The sequence below is a fragment of the Ambystoma mexicanum genome, chromosome 5p (assembly GCF_040938575.1).
Source record: "Ambystoma mexicanum isolate Mex_15411 chromosome 5p, UKY_AmexF1_1, whole genome shotgun sequence".
Classification (NCBI taxonomy): Eukaryota; Metazoa; Chordata; class Amphibia; order Caudata; family Ambystomatidae; genus Ambystoma; species Ambystoma mexicanum.
The window spans coordinates 742,302,521-742,319,119 of NC_090930.1; the positions used below are offsets into that span (position 1 = coordinate 742,302,521).

General features: G+C 39.0%; 14 non-coding genes across 14 annotated transcripts; 8 read left to right on the forward strand and 6 right to left on the reverse strand.

Annotated features, from left to right (window-relative positions):
• Positions 1 to 795: 795 nt before the first annotated feature.
• On the forward strand, positions 796 to 867 carry TRNAQ-UUG (transfer RNA glutamine (anticodon UUG)). Its single transcript has one exon. It is a non-coding gene; the product is annotated as a tRNA-Gln (tRNA).
• An 881-nt stretch (positions 868 to 1,748) lies between these two features.
• On the reverse strand, positions 1,749 to 1,820 carry TRNAQ-CUG (transfer RNA glutamine (anticodon CUG)). Its single transcript has one exon. It is a non-coding gene; the product is annotated as a tRNA-Gln (tRNA).
• A 259-nt stretch (positions 1,821 to 2,079) lies between these two features.
• Positions 2,080 to 2,151, forward strand: TRNAQ-UUG (transfer RNA glutamine (anticodon UUG)). Its single transcript has one exon. It is a non-coding gene; the product is annotated as a tRNA-Gln (tRNA).
• Positions 2,152 to 3,064: 913 nt separating this feature from the next.
• TRNAQ-CUG (transfer RNA glutamine (anticodon CUG)) lies at positions 3,065 to 3,136 on the reverse strand. Its single transcript has one exon. It is a non-coding gene; the product is annotated as a tRNA-Gln (tRNA).
• A 2,329-nt stretch (positions 3,137 to 5,465) lies between these two features.
• Positions 5,466 to 5,537, forward strand: TRNAQ-UUG (transfer RNA glutamine (anticodon UUG)). Its single transcript has one exon. It is a non-coding gene; the product is annotated as a tRNA-Gln (tRNA).
• Positions 5,538 to 6,418: 881 nt separating this feature from the next.
• On the reverse strand, positions 6,419 to 6,490 carry TRNAQ-CUG (transfer RNA glutamine (anticodon CUG)). Its single transcript has one exon. It is a non-coding gene; the product is annotated as a tRNA-Gln (tRNA).
• A 259-nt stretch (positions 6,491 to 6,749) lies between these two features.
• Positions 6,750 to 6,821, forward strand: TRNAQ-UUG (transfer RNA glutamine (anticodon UUG)). The gene has a single exon. It is a non-coding gene; the product is annotated as a tRNA-Gln (tRNA).
• Positions 6,822 to 7,734: 913 nt separating this feature from the next.
• Positions 7,735 to 7,806, reverse strand: TRNAQ-CUG (transfer RNA glutamine (anticodon CUG)). Its single transcript has one exon. It is a non-coding gene; the product is annotated as a tRNA-Gln (tRNA).
• Positions 7,807 to 10,179: 2,373 nt separating this feature from the next.
• On the forward strand, positions 10,180 to 10,251 carry TRNAQ-UUG (transfer RNA glutamine (anticodon UUG)). Its single transcript has one exon. It is a non-coding gene; the product is annotated as a tRNA-Gln (tRNA).
• An 808-nt stretch (positions 10,252 to 11,059) lies between these two features.
• TRNAQ-UUG (transfer RNA glutamine (anticodon UUG)) lies at positions 11,060 to 11,131 on the forward strand. The gene has a single exon. It is a non-coding gene; the product is annotated as a tRNA-Gln (tRNA).
• Positions 11,132 to 12,044: 913 nt separating this feature from the next.
• On the reverse strand, positions 12,045 to 12,116 carry TRNAQ-CUG (transfer RNA glutamine (anticodon CUG)). The gene has a single exon. It is a non-coding gene; the product is annotated as a tRNA-Gln (tRNA).
• A 2,371-nt stretch (positions 12,117 to 14,487) lies between these two features.
• TRNAQ-UUG (transfer RNA glutamine (anticodon UUG)) lies at positions 14,488 to 14,559 on the forward strand. Its single transcript has one exon. It is a non-coding gene; the product is annotated as a tRNA-Gln (tRNA).
• An 881-nt stretch (positions 14,560 to 15,440) lies between these two features.
• TRNAQ-CUG (transfer RNA glutamine (anticodon CUG)) lies at positions 15,441 to 15,512 on the reverse strand. The gene has a single exon. It is a non-coding gene; the product is annotated as a tRNA-Gln (tRNA).
• Positions 15,513 to 15,771: 259 nt separating this feature from the next.
• TRNAQ-UUG (transfer RNA glutamine (anticodon UUG)) lies at positions 15,772 to 15,843 on the forward strand. The gene has a single exon. It is a non-coding gene; the product is annotated as a tRNA-Gln (tRNA).
• Positions 15,844 to 16,599: the final 756 nt, after the last annotated feature.

Consider the following 16,599-nt stretch of genomic DNA (forward strand, 5'->3'; position numbering starts at 1 on the left):
ACATATTGTAAGCGGACATAAAATGACCTATATTAGCTAATATAAGTAAACAGACATCACTCCCCCCTCCCCACAAAAAGGGATGTATGCGTACACAAAAAATAAAAATGAAAAACAAGCAACTACTGCAGTTAAAATCTAAAAATGTAAATTCAGTTACATGATCATGACTCGGAAGGGGAAGTTAAAAAGTAAAAAAACACACGGTAGGAGAGAGGTTAGCTTTACATGCCATGAGGGAGGAAGAGGTCTTCCAAGCACTGTTGTGTATGTTGGTCAATCCCTCTGAAACGCAAAAGGGATGTGCACATAGAAATCAAAGCAGAGTCATCCAGAGAGACTATTTAATTCTTTTTTTTTCAAATTCTCAAAAGGAATCTGCTATCAAATTGAACTATTCATCACAGCCACTGCTAGGAAATCTATGTGCATAAAATGACAATACACCCAAAGGAAAACAAAATATAGCTATAACATGTCAGATTACTAAATTCAGAGTCCAGCCTACTAACCATTAGACCATGGAACCTAAATACTTCCGCAAATGCTGAACTTCATTATGCCAAAACAGAGGCAGTCAGAAACAATATTTAATATTGCTTAATCATATGCCTCAAGAGGAAGAATTTGATCTACATGCTCTATAAAGCACAGAGATTGCTATAGCACAACGTCAATCGACAACATCGCTGTGTTTGTATGATATCAGTCAATTGGGACTATGAATCTGTAAAAATTGTAAATGTGCTCTATATTGCCATTTCTGATTCATCGCTCTCAGGTGCATCTTGCAAGGGTTCCATGGTGTAATGGTTAGCACTTTGGACTTTGAATCCAACGATCCGAGTTCAAGTCTCGGTGGGACCGTTATCTTGCTCTTACACTCCATTTTCTAATTTCTCAAATTACAATTCAACAGAGTTAATATTCAGAAGTTCAGTCGACTCTCTCTGCACGACATTACATTTAAATGCACTTTGGTGCCTGATACCAATACAGTGATGCAACTACATATCGTTAATGTACAATCCCTAAGGTCAATCAGAGTGGGCACCCAGATATCTCTCAGAAACATTTTCCACAGATGAATAATGTCCAACCTTAACTCTATGAAAAGAAAAATGTACACACTATGTGCAGTAGATTCTCTGCTCACTGGAACATGCAGAAACAACATTGATGTGAAAAGATTGGAAAAAGCCCTATTTTATTAACATTAAAAAATGTTATACAATTATTTTGGTGAATCATATTCACTTTCACAATCATTCCTATGTTTCAAGCAATTTGATGGTCTTATTAAATGTGTAAAAAATGTAATTCTTTGAGTTGACAAACTGTATGGAGAGCAAACTTTTTATAACTTACAAGAGTTATGAGTTCTAGAAAGTAGTGCATTTACTGATCAAGTGCCCTTGTTTAAATGTACTTACTTTATTTGGATCACACCTTTCTCGAAAGAAGAAATAAACTCTAAATTATCAGGAAACAATTCAACTGATTTTAGGGGCCTCCTGGGCTTTCAATGCAAATCGCTGAGATCAAAAGCCAGTTTAATAGCCATTATACCTTGGAGCTTTGGAGATATGAGAGTGGGCAGTTTCTTTGTGGCAAAAGAGAGTCATCCCCAGAAACTATTAATATTCTTTGGTCAAAGAAGACTGCCATCAAAGTGGGCTGTAAAGCAAAGCTATTGCTGTTATATCTATCTGCAAATGAAAGGCAACTCTAAAAGAGAAGCAGACCCAAGGTCCCACCGAGACTTGAACTCGGATCGCTGGATTCAGAGTCCAGAGTGCTAACCATTACACCATGGAACCCACATATTCAGTAGCATGATGCACTTCATTCTGGAAAAACAGAGCACATCAGAGAAAATATGTAATATTCCTATATCATTAGACTCCAGAGGAAGAATTTGATCCAAATGAGACATGAAGCCAATACTTTGCGATTGCACAGCATCCAACAGCAACAGTGCTGCTTCGATATAATATCAGTAAACGGTTACTATAGGTCAGTAAAAATCTTGACTGTGCCCTATATTCTCATTGCCCTTATGAAGCTCTGCTCAACAAGGGTTCCATGGTGTAATGGTTAGCACTTTGGACTTTGAATCCAGCGATCCGAGTTCAAGTCTCGGTGGAACCTCTCTCTTGCTCTAACACACTTTGTCTCCTTGTTGTCTTAAATTATAGGCCAAAGATAGTAATATTCATAAGGTTAATGGTGTAGGGTATTCATTTTCGCTCTCACTCTCTGGCATAACTTTTCATAAAAATCCACTTTTGTGCCTAGCACCTTAACCTTTATGCATTTTTTTTAAATGTATGAACAGTGAGGTCATTCTGAGTCGATGGGCAGATCTGCATCGGAAACATACATAAAAGATTTGAAATTTTCAAACTTAACTCAATGTTAAGAAACATGCTCAATCTGTGACCCAATGGATTCTCTTTTTACTTGAAGATGCAGCAACAACATTAATAATACCATTTTGGGAAAAGCAGCTCTATTGTATCGCCATTCTCTTTCAAAATTGTTAAAGGGTTAATCCTATGAAAAGCAACCACATTCAGAATCAATGATATTAATCAAGCGTCTTAACAGTCTTTACATGTTTGTAAAATGAAGGTATCAGTTTGAGATGAAAAATAGAACGAAGAACACACTTTTCTTAATTCACAAAAGGCCTGAGGTGTATAAATACTGTTTGTACCGACCAAGGGCCCATTCGTGAATGTACTTACTTTAGTTGGATCATACCTTTCTTCAAAGAAGACATCCACAATAAACGATAAGGGAAAGGTTCGACTGATGGTAAACTCTTACAGAGATTTGAATGCAAATTATTGGATTCAACCTCCAGGGTGCTACCATTACACCATGGGTCTTTCACACCACAGAAAGTGGTGGGTTTCATTGTGGCTAAAGAGCGTCATCCATGGAAAATCTTTCTTTTTTCAAATGCACCCAGGGAATAATGCTATGAAAGTGGGCGACACAGCAGCGTCATTGCTATTAAAACAAGACACTGGGAGGAAAACAAACACAGTAATTCCCAAGGTCCCACCGAGATTTGAACTCGGATCGCTGGATTCAGAGTCCAGAGTGCTAACCATTACACCATGGAACCTACATACTTAGTGACATGATGAACGTCATTGCAGCAAAAAAAGAGCCTTTTAGAGAATGTATGCAATATTCTTTTATCTTATGCCTCCAGAGGAAGAATCCTATCCAAATGAGCTGTAAAGCAAAGAGTTTGCTATTGCGCAACAACCAACTAAACAGTTCCACATTTGCATAATATCCGTGGGCTAGGAATATGAGTTTGTTAAAATGATGCATGAGATCTCGATTCTCATTTCTGTTACAACTCTGTCAGGTTGCACCAGCAAGGGGCCCATGGTGTAATGGTTAGCAAAGAACATTACTGAAGGGCCCCTCGGCCAGCCAGAAAGCCAAAATGGAGAGAACGGGCATGAACTGGTTGTGAATGAGCTTCAAAATGCGTTCACAGGTAATTGAACTGCTGATCTCCTCAGTTTATACACCTGGAACTCCTGTCAATAGCAACAGTCGGCAGCTGGGTTGCCAGACATTTCGTCGAAAAAAATGTGTCGACAGGACAATTGGTCGAAACCATTTGGTCGAAAACCAAATGGTCGAATTGCTTTGTTTTTTATTTTCACATTTTTTTTTGGGAGGGGTTTGGGGGGGTCCCCCCAACCCCCTTTTTTTCTAAAAACCCATTTTTTTCCCTAAACTACAACCTAAAAAATATATATATAAATAAATAAAAAAATCGACCATTTGGCTTTCGACCAAATTACGTCGACCAAATGTCTTTCGACGAAATGTCCGGACAGCGGCAGCTGGTCTGTGTCAGTAATGGCAATTTGATTTTGCCATTTTCACAACTCCCTAATAAATGAACAAAATGTTCCATTTGTAGGCACAGTTACATGCTATGTCATAGGAGGCTCAGAGCACCATCCGCATTCTTACGTACAAAACATGTAAGGAAATAATCAGATCTTTTGCTCTGCAGGAGTCAGGCTTCTTTAAAGCCTGACAAAGTGGCAGAGTGCCATTGTAAACTGAGGCATGATGAAACCATGCCCAAGAACCCAGGCAGGTTAAACCCTTCCACTCATGCCCCTAGGCCCCGAACGGCCAGGTTCTATAGACAGGGCAGCTGGCATGGATTATGGACACTTTTAACATAGGGTGGTTTTTCAACCTTATCTCCTCTGGGAGCAAAGCGCTGGACAGGGTTTCCTGTACGTTTTTGAGGTTCGCAGGGATCTATGTGTGGATGTTTCTTGGTGTGAAAAGCATGACACCTTTTGGGGTGACACCAGGCTCTTCTGGGAGTTAATTTGCATAATCTCTACTTTCTATTTTATGTGACATGGGCTGCAGTTACATTGTTCTGTTAATAGAGGGCAACACACAGGTCATAGTTCCAAACAGGGGTGCACAGTCTGCTTGCTAGCTTACATTTACAGTTCTATTTGGGATTCACCGCCTTTTCATAAACTGAGTACTCTTCCGGAGTATTTCTAACTTATGTAGGTGTTTTGGGGGTGTTACGTGCCTTTGTATGACTGCTGCAAACCACTTGATATTAGACATTGATTGGAAACGACATAAAAAATCCTGACACATATTGTAAGCGGACATAAAATGACCTATATTAGCTAATATAAGTAAACAGACATCACTCCCCCCTCCCCACAAAAAGGGATGTATGCGTACACAAAAAATAAAAATGAAAAACAAGCAACTACTGCAGTTAAAATCTAAAAATGTAAATTCAGTTACATGATCATGACTCGGAAGGGGAAGTTAAAAAGTAAAAAAACACACGGTAGGAGAGAGGTTAGCTTTACATGCCATGAGGGAGGAAGAGGTCTTCCAAGCACTGTTGTGTATGTTGGTCAATCCCTCTGAAACGCAAAAGGGATGTGCACATAGAAATCAAAGCAGAGTCATCCAGAGAGACTATTTAATTCTTTTTTTTTTAAATTCTCAAAAGGAAGCTGCTATCAAATTGAACTATTCATCACAGCCACTGCTAGGAAATCTATGTGCATAAAATGACAATACACCCAAAGGAAAACAAAATATAGCTATAACATGTCAGATTACTAAATTCAGAGTCCAGCCTACTAACCATTAGACCATGGAACCTAAATACTTCCGCAAATGCTGAACTTCATTATGCCAAAACAGAGGCAGTCAGAAACAATATTTAATATTGCTTAATCATATGCCTCAAGAGGAAGAATTTGATCTACATGCTCTATAAAGCACAGAGATTGCTATAGCACAACGTCAATCGACAACATCGCTGTGTTTGTATGATATCAGTCAATTGGGACTATGAATCTGTAAAAATTGTAAATGTGCTCTATATTGCCATTTCTGATTCATCGCTCTCAGGTGCATCTTGCAAGGGTTCCATGGTGTAATGGTTAGCACTTTGGACTTTGAATCCAACGATCCGAGTTCAAGTCTCGGTGGGACTGTTATCTTGCTCTTACACTCCATTTTCTAATTTCTCAAATTACAATTCAACAGAGTTAATATTCAGAAGTTCAGTCGACTCTCTCTGCACGACATTACATTTAAATGCACTTTGGTGCCTGATACCAATACAGTGATGCAACTACATATCGTTAATGTACAATCCCTAAGGTCAATCAGAGTGGGCACCCAGATATCTCTCAGAAACATTTTCCACAGATGAATAATGTCCAACCTTAACTCTATGAAAAGAAAAATGTACACACTATGTGCAGTAGATTCTCTGCTCACTGGAACATGCAGAAACAACATTGATGTGAAAAGATTGGAAAAAGCCCTATTTTATTAACATTAAAAAATGTTATACAATTATTTTGGTGAATCATATTCACTTTCACAATCATTCCTATGTTTCAAGCAATTTGATGGTCTTATTAAATGTGTAAAAAATGTAATTCTTTGAGTTGACAAACTGTATGGAGAGCAAACTTTTTATAACTTACAAGAGTTATGAGTTCTAGAAAGTAGTGCATTTACTGATCAAGTGCCCTTGTTTAAATGTACTTACTTTATTTGGATCACACCTTTCTCGAAAGAAGAAATAAACTCTAAATTATCAGGAAACAATTCAACTGATTTTAGGGGCCTCCTGGGCTTTCAATGCAAATCGCTGAGATCAAAAGCCAGTTTAATAGCCATTATACCTTGGAGCTTTGGAGATATGAGAGTGGGCAGTTTCTTTGTGGCAAAAGAGAGTCATCCCCAGAAACTATTAATATTCTTTGGTCAAAGAAGACTGCCATCAAAGTGGGCTGTAAAGCAAAGCTATTGCTGTTATATATATCTGCAAATGAAAGGCAACTCTAAAAGAGAAGCAGCCCCAAGGTCCCACTGAGACTTGAACTCGGATCGCTGGATTCAGAGTCCAGAGTGCTAACCATTACACCATGGAACCCACATATTCAGTAGCATGATGCACTTCATTCTGGAAAAACAGAGCACATCAGAGAAAATATGAAATATTCCTATATCATTAGACTCCAGAGGAAGAATTTGATACAAATGAGACCTGAAGCCAATACTTTGCGATTGCACAGCATCCAACAGCAACAGTGCTGCTTCGATATAATATCAGTAAACGGTTACTATAGGTCAGTAAAAATCTTGACTGTGCCCTATATTCTCATTGCCCTTATGAAGCTCTGCTCAACAAGGGTTCCATGGTGTAATGGTTAGCACTTTGGACTTTGAATCCAGCGATCCGAGTTCAAGTCTCGGTGGAACCTCTCTCTTGCTCTAACACACTTTGTCTCCTTGTTGTCTTAAATTATAGGCCAAAGATAGTAATATTCATAAGGTTAGTGGTGTAGGGTATTCATTTTCGCTCTCACTCTCTGGCATAACTTTTCATAAAAATCCACTTTTGTGCCTAGCACCTTAACCTTTATGCATTTTTTTTAAATGTATGAACAGTGAGGTCATTCTGAGTCGATGGGCAGATCTGCATCGGAAACATACATAAAAGATTTGAAATTTTCAAACTTAACTCAATGTTAAGAAACATGCTCAATCTGTGACCCAATGGATTCTCTTTTTACTTGAAGATGCAGCAACAACATTAATAATACCATTTTGGGAAAAGCAGCTCTATTGTATCGCCATTCTCTTTCAAAATTGTTAAAGGGTTAATCCTATGAAAAGCGACCACATTCAGAATCAATGATATTAATCAAGCGTCTTAACAGTCTTTACATGTTTGTAAAATGAAGGTATCAGTTTGAGATGAAAAATAGAACGAAGAACACACTTTTCTTAATTCACAAAAGGCCTGAGGTGTATAAATACTGTTTGTACCGACCAAGGGCCCATTCGTGAATGTACTTACTTTAGTTGGATCATACCTTTCTTCAAAGAAGACATCCACAATAAACGATAAGGGAAAGGTTCGACTGATGGTAAACTCTTACAGAGATTTGAATGCAAATTATTGGATTCAACCTCCAGGGTGTTACCATTACACCATGGGTCTTTCACACCACATAAAGTGGTGGGTTTCATTGTGGCTAAAGAGCGTCATCCATGGAAAATCTTTCTTTTTTCAAATGCACCCAGGGAATAATGCTATGAAAGTGGGCGACACAGCAGCGTCATTGCTATTAAAACAAGACACTGAGAGGAAAACAAACACAGTAATTCCCCAGGTCCCACTGAGATTTGAACTCGGATCGCTGGATTCAGAGTCCAGAGTGCTAACCATTACACCATGGAACCTACATACTTAGTGACATGATGAACGTCATTGCAGCAAAAAAAGAGCCTTTTAGAGAATGTATGCAATATTCTTTTATCTTATGCCTCCAGAGGAAGAATCCTATCCAAATGAGCTGTAAAGCAAAGAGTTTGCTATTGCGCAACAACCAACTAAACAGTTCCACATTTGCATAATATCCGTGGGCTAGGAATATGAATTTGTTAAAATGATGCATGAGATCTCGATTCTCATTTCTGTTACAACTCTGTCAGGTTGCACCAGCAAGGGGCCCATGGTGTAATGGTTAGCAAAGAACATTACTGAAGGGCCCCTCGGCCAGCCAGAAAGCCAAAATGGAGAGAACGGGCATGAACTGGTTGTGAATGAGCTTCAAAATGCGTTCACAGGTAATTGAACTGGTGATCTCCTCAGTTTATACACCTGGAACTCCTGTCAATAGCAACAGTCGGCAGCTGGGTTGCCAGACATTTCGTCGAAAAAAATTTGTCGACAGGACAATTGGTCGAAACCATTTGGTCGAAAACCAAATGGTCGAATGGCTTTGTTTTTTATTTTCACATTATTTTTTGGGGGGGGGTTTGGGGGGGTCCCCCCAACCCCCTTTTTTTCTAAAAACCCCTTTTTTTCCCTAAACTACAACCTAAAAAATATATATATAAATAAATAAAAAAATCAACCATTTGGCTTTCGACCAAATTACGTCGACCAAATGTCTTTCGACGAAATGTCTTTCGACGAAATGTCCGGACAGCGGCAGCTGGTCTGTGTCAGTAATGGCAATTTGATTTTGCCATTTTCACAACTCCCTAATAAATGAACAAAATGTTCCATTTGTAGGCACAGTTACATGCTATGGTATGTATACCATGCTTAATAACCACCATAGGAGGCGCAGAGCACCATCCGCATTCTTACGTACAAAACATGTAAGGAAATAATCAGATCTTTTGCTCTGCAGGAGTCAGGCTTCTTTAAAGCCTGACAAAGTGGCAGAGTGCCATTGTAAACTGAGGCATGATGAAACCATGCCCAAGAACCCAGGCAGGTTAAACCCTTCCACTCATGCCCCGAATGGCCACGAACGGCCAGGTTCTATAGACAGGGCAGCTGGCATGGATTATGGACACTTTTAACATAGGGTGGTTTTTCAACCTTATCTCCTCTGGGAGCAAAGCGCTGGACAGGGTTTCCTGTACGTTTTTGAGGTTCGCAGGGATCTATGTGTGGATGTTTCTTGGTGTGAAAAGCATGACACCTTTTGGGGTGACACCAGGCTCTTCTGGGAGTTAATTTGCATAATCTCTACTTTCTATTTTATGTGACATGGGCTGCAGTTACATTGTTCTGTTAATAGAGGGCAACACACAGGTCATAGTTCCAAACAGGGGTGCACAGTCTGCTTGCTAGCTTACATTTACAGTTCTATTTGGGATTCACCGCCTTTTCATAAACTGAGTACTCTTCCGGAGTATTTCTAACTTATGTAGGTGTTTTGGGGGTGTTACGTGCCTTTGTATGACTGCTGCAAACCACTCGATATTAGACATTGATTGGAAACGACATAAAAAATCCTGACACATATTGTAAGCGGACATAAAATGACCTATATTAGCTAATATAAGTAAACAGACATCACTCCCCCCTCCCCACAAAAAGGGATGTATGCGTACACAAAAAATAAAAATGAAAAACAAGCAACTACTGCAGTTAAAATCTAAAAATGTAAATTCAGTTACATGATCATGACTCGGAAGGGGAAGTTAAAAAGTAAAAAAAACACACGGTAGGAGAGAGGTTAGCTTTACATGCCATGAGGGAGGAAGAGGTCTTCCAAGCACTGTTGTGTATGTTGGTCAATCCCTCTGAAACGCAAAAGGGATGTGCACATAGAAATCAAAGCAGAGTCATCCAGAGAGACTATTTAATTCTTTTTTTTTCAAATTCTCAAAAGGAAGCTGCTATCAAATTGAACTATTCATCACAGCCACTGCTAGGAAATCTATGTGCATAAAATGACAATACACCCAAAGGAAAACAAAATATAGCTATAACATGTCAGATTACTAAATTCAGAGTCCAGCCTACTAACCATTAGACCATGGAACCTAAATACTTCCGCAAATGCTGAACTTCATTATGCCAAAACAGAGGCAGTCAGAAACAATATTTAATATTGCTTAATCATATGCCTCAAGAGGAAGAATTTGATCTACATGCTCTATAAAGCACAGAGATTGCTATAGCACAACGTCAATCGACAACATCGCTGTGTTTGTATGATATCAGTCAATTGGGACTATGAATCTGTAAAAATTGTAAATGTGCTCTATATTGCCATTTCTGATTCATCGCTCTCAGGTGCATCTTGCAAGGGTTCCATGGTGTAATGGTTAGCACTTTGGACTTTGAATCCAACGATCCGAGTTCAAGTCTCGGTGGGACCGTTATCTTGCTCTTACACTCCATTTTCTAATTTCTCAAATTACAATTCAACAGAGTTAATATTCAGAAGTTCAGTCGACTCTCTCTGCACGACATTACATTTAAATGCACTTTGGTGCCTGATACCAATACAGTGATGCAACTACATATCGTTAATGTACAATCCCTAAGGTCAATCAGAGTGGGCACCCAGATATCTCTCAGAAACATTTTCCACAGATGAATAATGTCCAAAACTGATTTTAGGGGCCTCCTGGGCTTTCAATGCAAATCGCTGAGATCAAAAGCCAGTTTAATAGCCATTATACCTTGGAGCTTTGGAGATATGAGAGTGGGCAGTTTCTTTGTGGCAAAAGAGAGTCATCCCCAGAAACTATTAATATTCTTTGGTCAAAGAAGACTGCCATCAAAGTGGGCTGTAAAGCAAAGCTATTGCTGTTATATATATCTGCAAATGAAAGGCAACTCTAAAAGAGAAGCAGCCCCAAGGAGACTTGAACTCGGATCGCTGGATTCAGAGTCCAGAGTGCTAACCATTACACCATGGAACCCACATATTCAGTAGCATGATGCACTTCATTCTGGAAAAACAGAGCACATCAGAGAAAATATGTAATATTCCTATATCATTAGACTCCAGAGGAAGAATTTGATCCAAATGAGACCTGAAGCCAATACTTTGCGATTGCACAGCATCCAACAGCAACAGTGCTGCTTCGATATAATATCAGTAAACGGTTACTATAGGTCAGTAAAAATCTTGACTGTGCCCTATATTCTCATTGCCCTTATGAAGCTCTGCTCAACAAGGGTTCCATGGTGTAATGGTTAGCACTTTGGACTTTGAATCCAGCGATCCGAGTTCAAGTCTCGGTGGAACCTCTCTCTTGCTCTAACACACTTTGTCTCCTTGTTGTCTTAAATTATAGGCCAAAGATAGTAATATTCATAAGGTTAGTGGTGTAGGGTATTCATTTTCGCTCTCACTCTCTGGCATAACTTTTCATAAAAATCCACTTTTGTGCCTAGCACCTTAACCTTTATGCATTTTTTTTAAATGTATGAACAGTGAGGTCATTCTGAGTCGATGGGCAGATCTGCATCGGAAACATACATAAAAGATTTGAAATTTTCAAACTTAACTCAATGTTAAGAAACATGCTCAATCTGTGACCCAATGGATTCTCTTTTTACTTGAAGATGCAGCAACAACATTAATAATACCATTTTGGGAAAAGCAGCTCTATTGTATCGCCATTCTCTTTCAAAATTGTTAAAGGGTTAATCCTATGAAAAGCGACCACATTCAGAATCAATGATATTAATCAAGCGTCTTAACAGTCTTTACATGTTTGTAAAATGAAGGTATCAGTTTGAGATGAAAAATAGAACGAAGAACACACTTTTCTTAATTCACAAAAGGCCTGAGGTGTATAAATACTGTTTGTACCGACCAAGGGCCCATTCGTGAATGTACTTACTTTAGTTGGATCATACCTTTCTTCAAAGAAGACATCCACAATAAACGATAAGGGAAAGGTTCGACTGATGGTAAACTCTTACAGAGATTTGAATGCAAATTATTGGATTCAACCTCCAGGGTGCTACCATTACACCATGGGTCTTTCACACCACATAAAGTGGTGGGTTTCATTGTGGCTAAAGAGCGTCATCCATGGAAAATCTTTCTTTTTTCAAATGCACCCAGGGAATAATGCTATGAAAGTGGGCGACACAGCAGCGTCATTGCTATTAAAACAAGACACTGAGAGGAAAACAAACACAGTAATTCCCAAGGTCCCACCGAGATTTGAACTCGGATCGCTGGATTCAGAGTCCAGAGTGCTAACCATTACACCATGGAACCTACATACTTAGTGACATGATGAACGTCATTGCAGCAAAAAAAGAGCCTTTTAGAGAATGTATGCAATATTCTTTTATCTTATGCCTCCAGAGGAAGAATCCTATCCAAATGAGCTGTAAAGCAAAGAGTTTGCTATTGCGCAACAACCAACTAAACAGTTCCACATTTGCATAATATCCGTGGGCTAGGAATATGAGTTTGTTAAAATGATGCATGAGATCTCGATTCTCATTTCTGTTACAACTCTGTCAGGTTGCACCAGCAAGGGGCCCATGGTGTAATGGTTAGCAAAGAACATTACTGAAGGGCCCCTCGGCCAGCCAGAAAGCCAAAATGGAGAGAACGGGCATGAACTGGTTGTGAATGAGCTTCAAAATGCGTTCACAGGTAATTGAACTGGTGATCTCCTCAGTTTATACACCTGGAACTCCTGTCAATAGCAACAGTCGGCAGCTGGGTTGCCAGACATTTCGTCGAAAAAAATTTGTCGACAGGACAATTGGTCGAAACCATTTGGTCGAAAACCAAATGGTCGAATTGCTTTGTTTTTTATTTTCACATTTTTTTTGGGGGGGGGGGTTTGGGGGAGTCCCCCCAACCCCCTTTTTTTCTAAAAACCCCTTTTTTTCCCTAAACTACAACCTAAAAAATATATATATAAATAAATAAAAAAATCGACCATTTGGCTTTCGACCAAATTACGTCGACCAAATGTCTTTCGACGAAATGTCTTTCGACGAAATGTCCGGACAGCGGCAGCTGGTCTGTGTCAGTAATGGCAATTTGATTTTGCCATTTTCACAACTCCCTAATAAATGAACAAAATGTTCCATTTGTAGGCACAGTTACATGCTATGGTATGTATACCATGCTTAATAACCACCATAGGAGGCTCAGAGCACCATCCGCATTCTTACGTACAAAACATGTAAGGAAATAATCAGATCTTTTGCTCTGCAGGAGTCAGGCTTCTTTAAAGCCTGACAAAGTGGCAGAGTGCCATTGTAAACTGAGGCATGATGAAACCATGCCCAAGAACCCAGGCAGGTTAAACCCTTCCACTCATGCCCCTAGGCCCCGAACGGCCAGGTTCTATAGACAGGGTTGCTGGCATGGATTATGGACACTTTTAACATAGAGTGGTTTTTCAACCTTATCTCCTCTGGGAGCAAAGCGCTGGACAGGGTTTCCTGTACGTTTTTGAGGTTCGCAGGGATCTATGTGTGGATGTTTCTTGGTGTGAAAAGCATGACACCTTTTGGGGTGACACCAGGCTTTTCTGGGAGTTAATTTGCATAATCTCTACTTTCTATTTTATGTGACATGGGTTGCAGTTACATTGTTCTGTTAATAGAGGGCAACACACAGGTCATAGTTCCAAACAGGGGTGCACGGTCTGCTTGCTAGCTTACATTTACAGTTCTGTTTGGGATTCACCGCCTTTTCATAAACTGAGTACTCTTCCGGAGTATTTCTAATTTATGTAGGTGTTTTGGGGGTGTTACGTGCCTTTGTATGACTGCTGCAAACCACTTGATATTAGACATTGATTGGAAACGACATAAAAAATCCTGACACATATTGTAAGCGGACATAAAATGACCTATATTAGCTAATATAAGTAAACAGACATCACTCCCCCCTCCCCACAAAAAGGGATGTATGCGTACACAAAAAATAAAAATGAAAAACAAGCAACTACTGCAGTTAAAATCTAAAAATGTAAATTCAGTTACATGATCATGACTCGGAAGGGGAAGTTAAAAAGTAAAAAAACACACGGTAGGAGAGAGGTTAGCTTTACATGCCATGAGGGAGGAAGAGGTCTTCCAAGCACTGTTGTGTATGTTGGTCAATCCCTCTGAAACGCAAAAGGGATGTGCACATAGAAATCAAAGCAGAGTCATCCAGAGAGACTATTTAATTCTTTTTTTTTCAAATTCTCAAAAGGAAGCTGCTATCAAATTGAACTATTCATCACAGCCACTGCTGGGAAATCTATGTGCATAAAATGACAATACACCCAAAGGAAAACAAAATATAGCTATAACATGTCAGATTACTAAATTCAGAGTCCAGCCTACTAACCATTAGACCATGGAACCTAAATACTTCCGCAAATGCTGAACTTCATTATGCCAAAACAGAGGCAGTCAGAAACAATATTTAATATTGCTTAATCATATGCCTCAAGAGGAAGAATTTGATCTACATGCTCTATAAAGCACAGAGATTGCTATAGCACAACGTCAATCGACAACATCGCTGTGTTTGTATGATATCAGTCAATTGGGACTATGAATCTGTAAAAATTGTAAATGTGCTCTATATTGCCATTTCTGATTCATCGCTCTCAGGTGCATCTTGCAAGGGTTCCCTGGTGTAATGGTTAGCACTTTGGACTTTGAATCCAACGATCCGAGTTCAAGTCTCGGTGGGACCGTTATCTTGCTCTTACACTCCATTTTCTAATTTCTCAAATTACAATTCAACAGAGTTAATATTCAGAAGTTCAGTCGACTCTCTCTGCACAACATTACATTTAAATGCACTTTGGTGCCTGATACCAATACAGTGATGCAACTACATATCGTTAATGTACAATCCCTAAGGTCAATCAGAGTGGGCACCCAGATATCTCTCAGAAACATTTTCCACAGATGAATAATGTCCAACCTTAACTCTATGAAAAGAAAAATGTACACACTATGTGCAGTAGATTCTCTGCTCACTGGAACATGCAGAAACAACATTGATGTGAAAAGATTGGAAAAAGCCCTATTTTATTAACATTAAAAAATGTTATACAATTATTTTGGTGAATCATATTCACTTTCACAATCATTCCTATGTTTCAAGCAATTTGATGGTCTTATTAAATGTGTAAAAAATGTAATTCTTTGAGTTGACAAACTGTATGGAGAGCAAACCTTTTATAATTTACAAGAGTTATGAGTTCTAGAAAGTAGTGCATTTACTGATCAAGTGCCCTTGTTTAAATGTACTTACTTTATTTGGATCACACCTTTCTCGAAAGAAGAAATAAACTCTAAATTATCAGGAAACAATTCAACTGATTTTAGGGGCCTCCTGGGCTTTCAATGCAAATCGCTGAGATCAAAAGCCAGTTTAATAGCCATTATACCTTGGAGCTTTGGAGATATGAGAGTGGGCAGTTTCTTTGTGGCAAAAGAGAGTCATCGCCAGAAACTATTAATATTCTTTGGTCAAAGAAGACTGCCATCAAAGTGGGCTGTAAAGCAAAGCTATTGCTGTTATATATATCTGCAAATGAAAGGCAACTCTAAAAGAGAAGCAGCCCCAAGGTCCCACCGAGACTTGAACTCGGATCGCTGGATTCAGAGTCCAGAGTGCTAACCATTACACCATGGAACCCACATATTCAGTAGCATGATGCACTTCATTCTGGAAAAACAGAGCACATCAGAGAAAATATGTAATATTCCTATATCATTAGACTCCAGAGGAAGAATTTGATCCAAATGAGACATGAAGCCAATACTTTGCGATTGCACAGCATCCAACAGCAACAGTGCTGCTTCGATATAATATCAGTAAACGGTTACTATAGGTCAGTAAAAATCTTGACTGTGCCCTATATTCTCATTGCCCTTATGAAGCTCTGCTCAACAAGGGTTCCATGGTGTAATGGTTAGCACTTTGGACTTTGAATCCAGCGATCCGAGTTCAAGTCTCGGTGGAACCTCTCTCTTGCTCTAACACACTTTGTCTCCTTGTTGTCTTAAATTATAGGCCAAAGATAGTAATATTCATAAGGTTAGTGGTGTAGGGTATTCATTTTCGCTCTCACTCTCTGGCATAACTTTTCATAAAAATCCACTTTTGTGCCTAGCACCTTAACCTTTATGCATTTTTTTTAAATGTATGAACAGTGAGGTCATTCTGAGTCGATGGGCAGATCTGCATCGGAAACATACATAAAAGATTTGAAATTTTCAAACTTAACTCAATGTTAAGAAACATGCTCAATCTGTGACCCAATGGATTCTCTTTTTACTTGAAGATGCAGCAACAACATTAATAATACCATTTTGGGAAAAGCAGCTCTATTGTATCGCCATTCTCTTTCAAAATTGTTAAAGGGTTAATCCTATGAAAAGCGACCACATTCAGAATCAATGATATTAATCAAGCGTCTTAACAGTCTTTACATGTTTGTAAAATGAAGGTATCAGTTTGAGATGAAAAATAGAACGAAGAACACACTTTTCTTAATTCACAAAAGGCCTGAGGTGTATAAATACTGTTTGTACCGACCAAGGGCCCATTCGTGAATGTACTTACTTTAGTTGGATCATACCTTTCTTCAAAGAAGACATCCACAATAAACGATAAGGGAAAGGTTCGACTGATGGTAAACTCTTACAGAGATTTGAATGCAAATTATTGGATTCAACCTCCAGGGTGCTACCATTACACCATGGGTCTTTCACACCACATA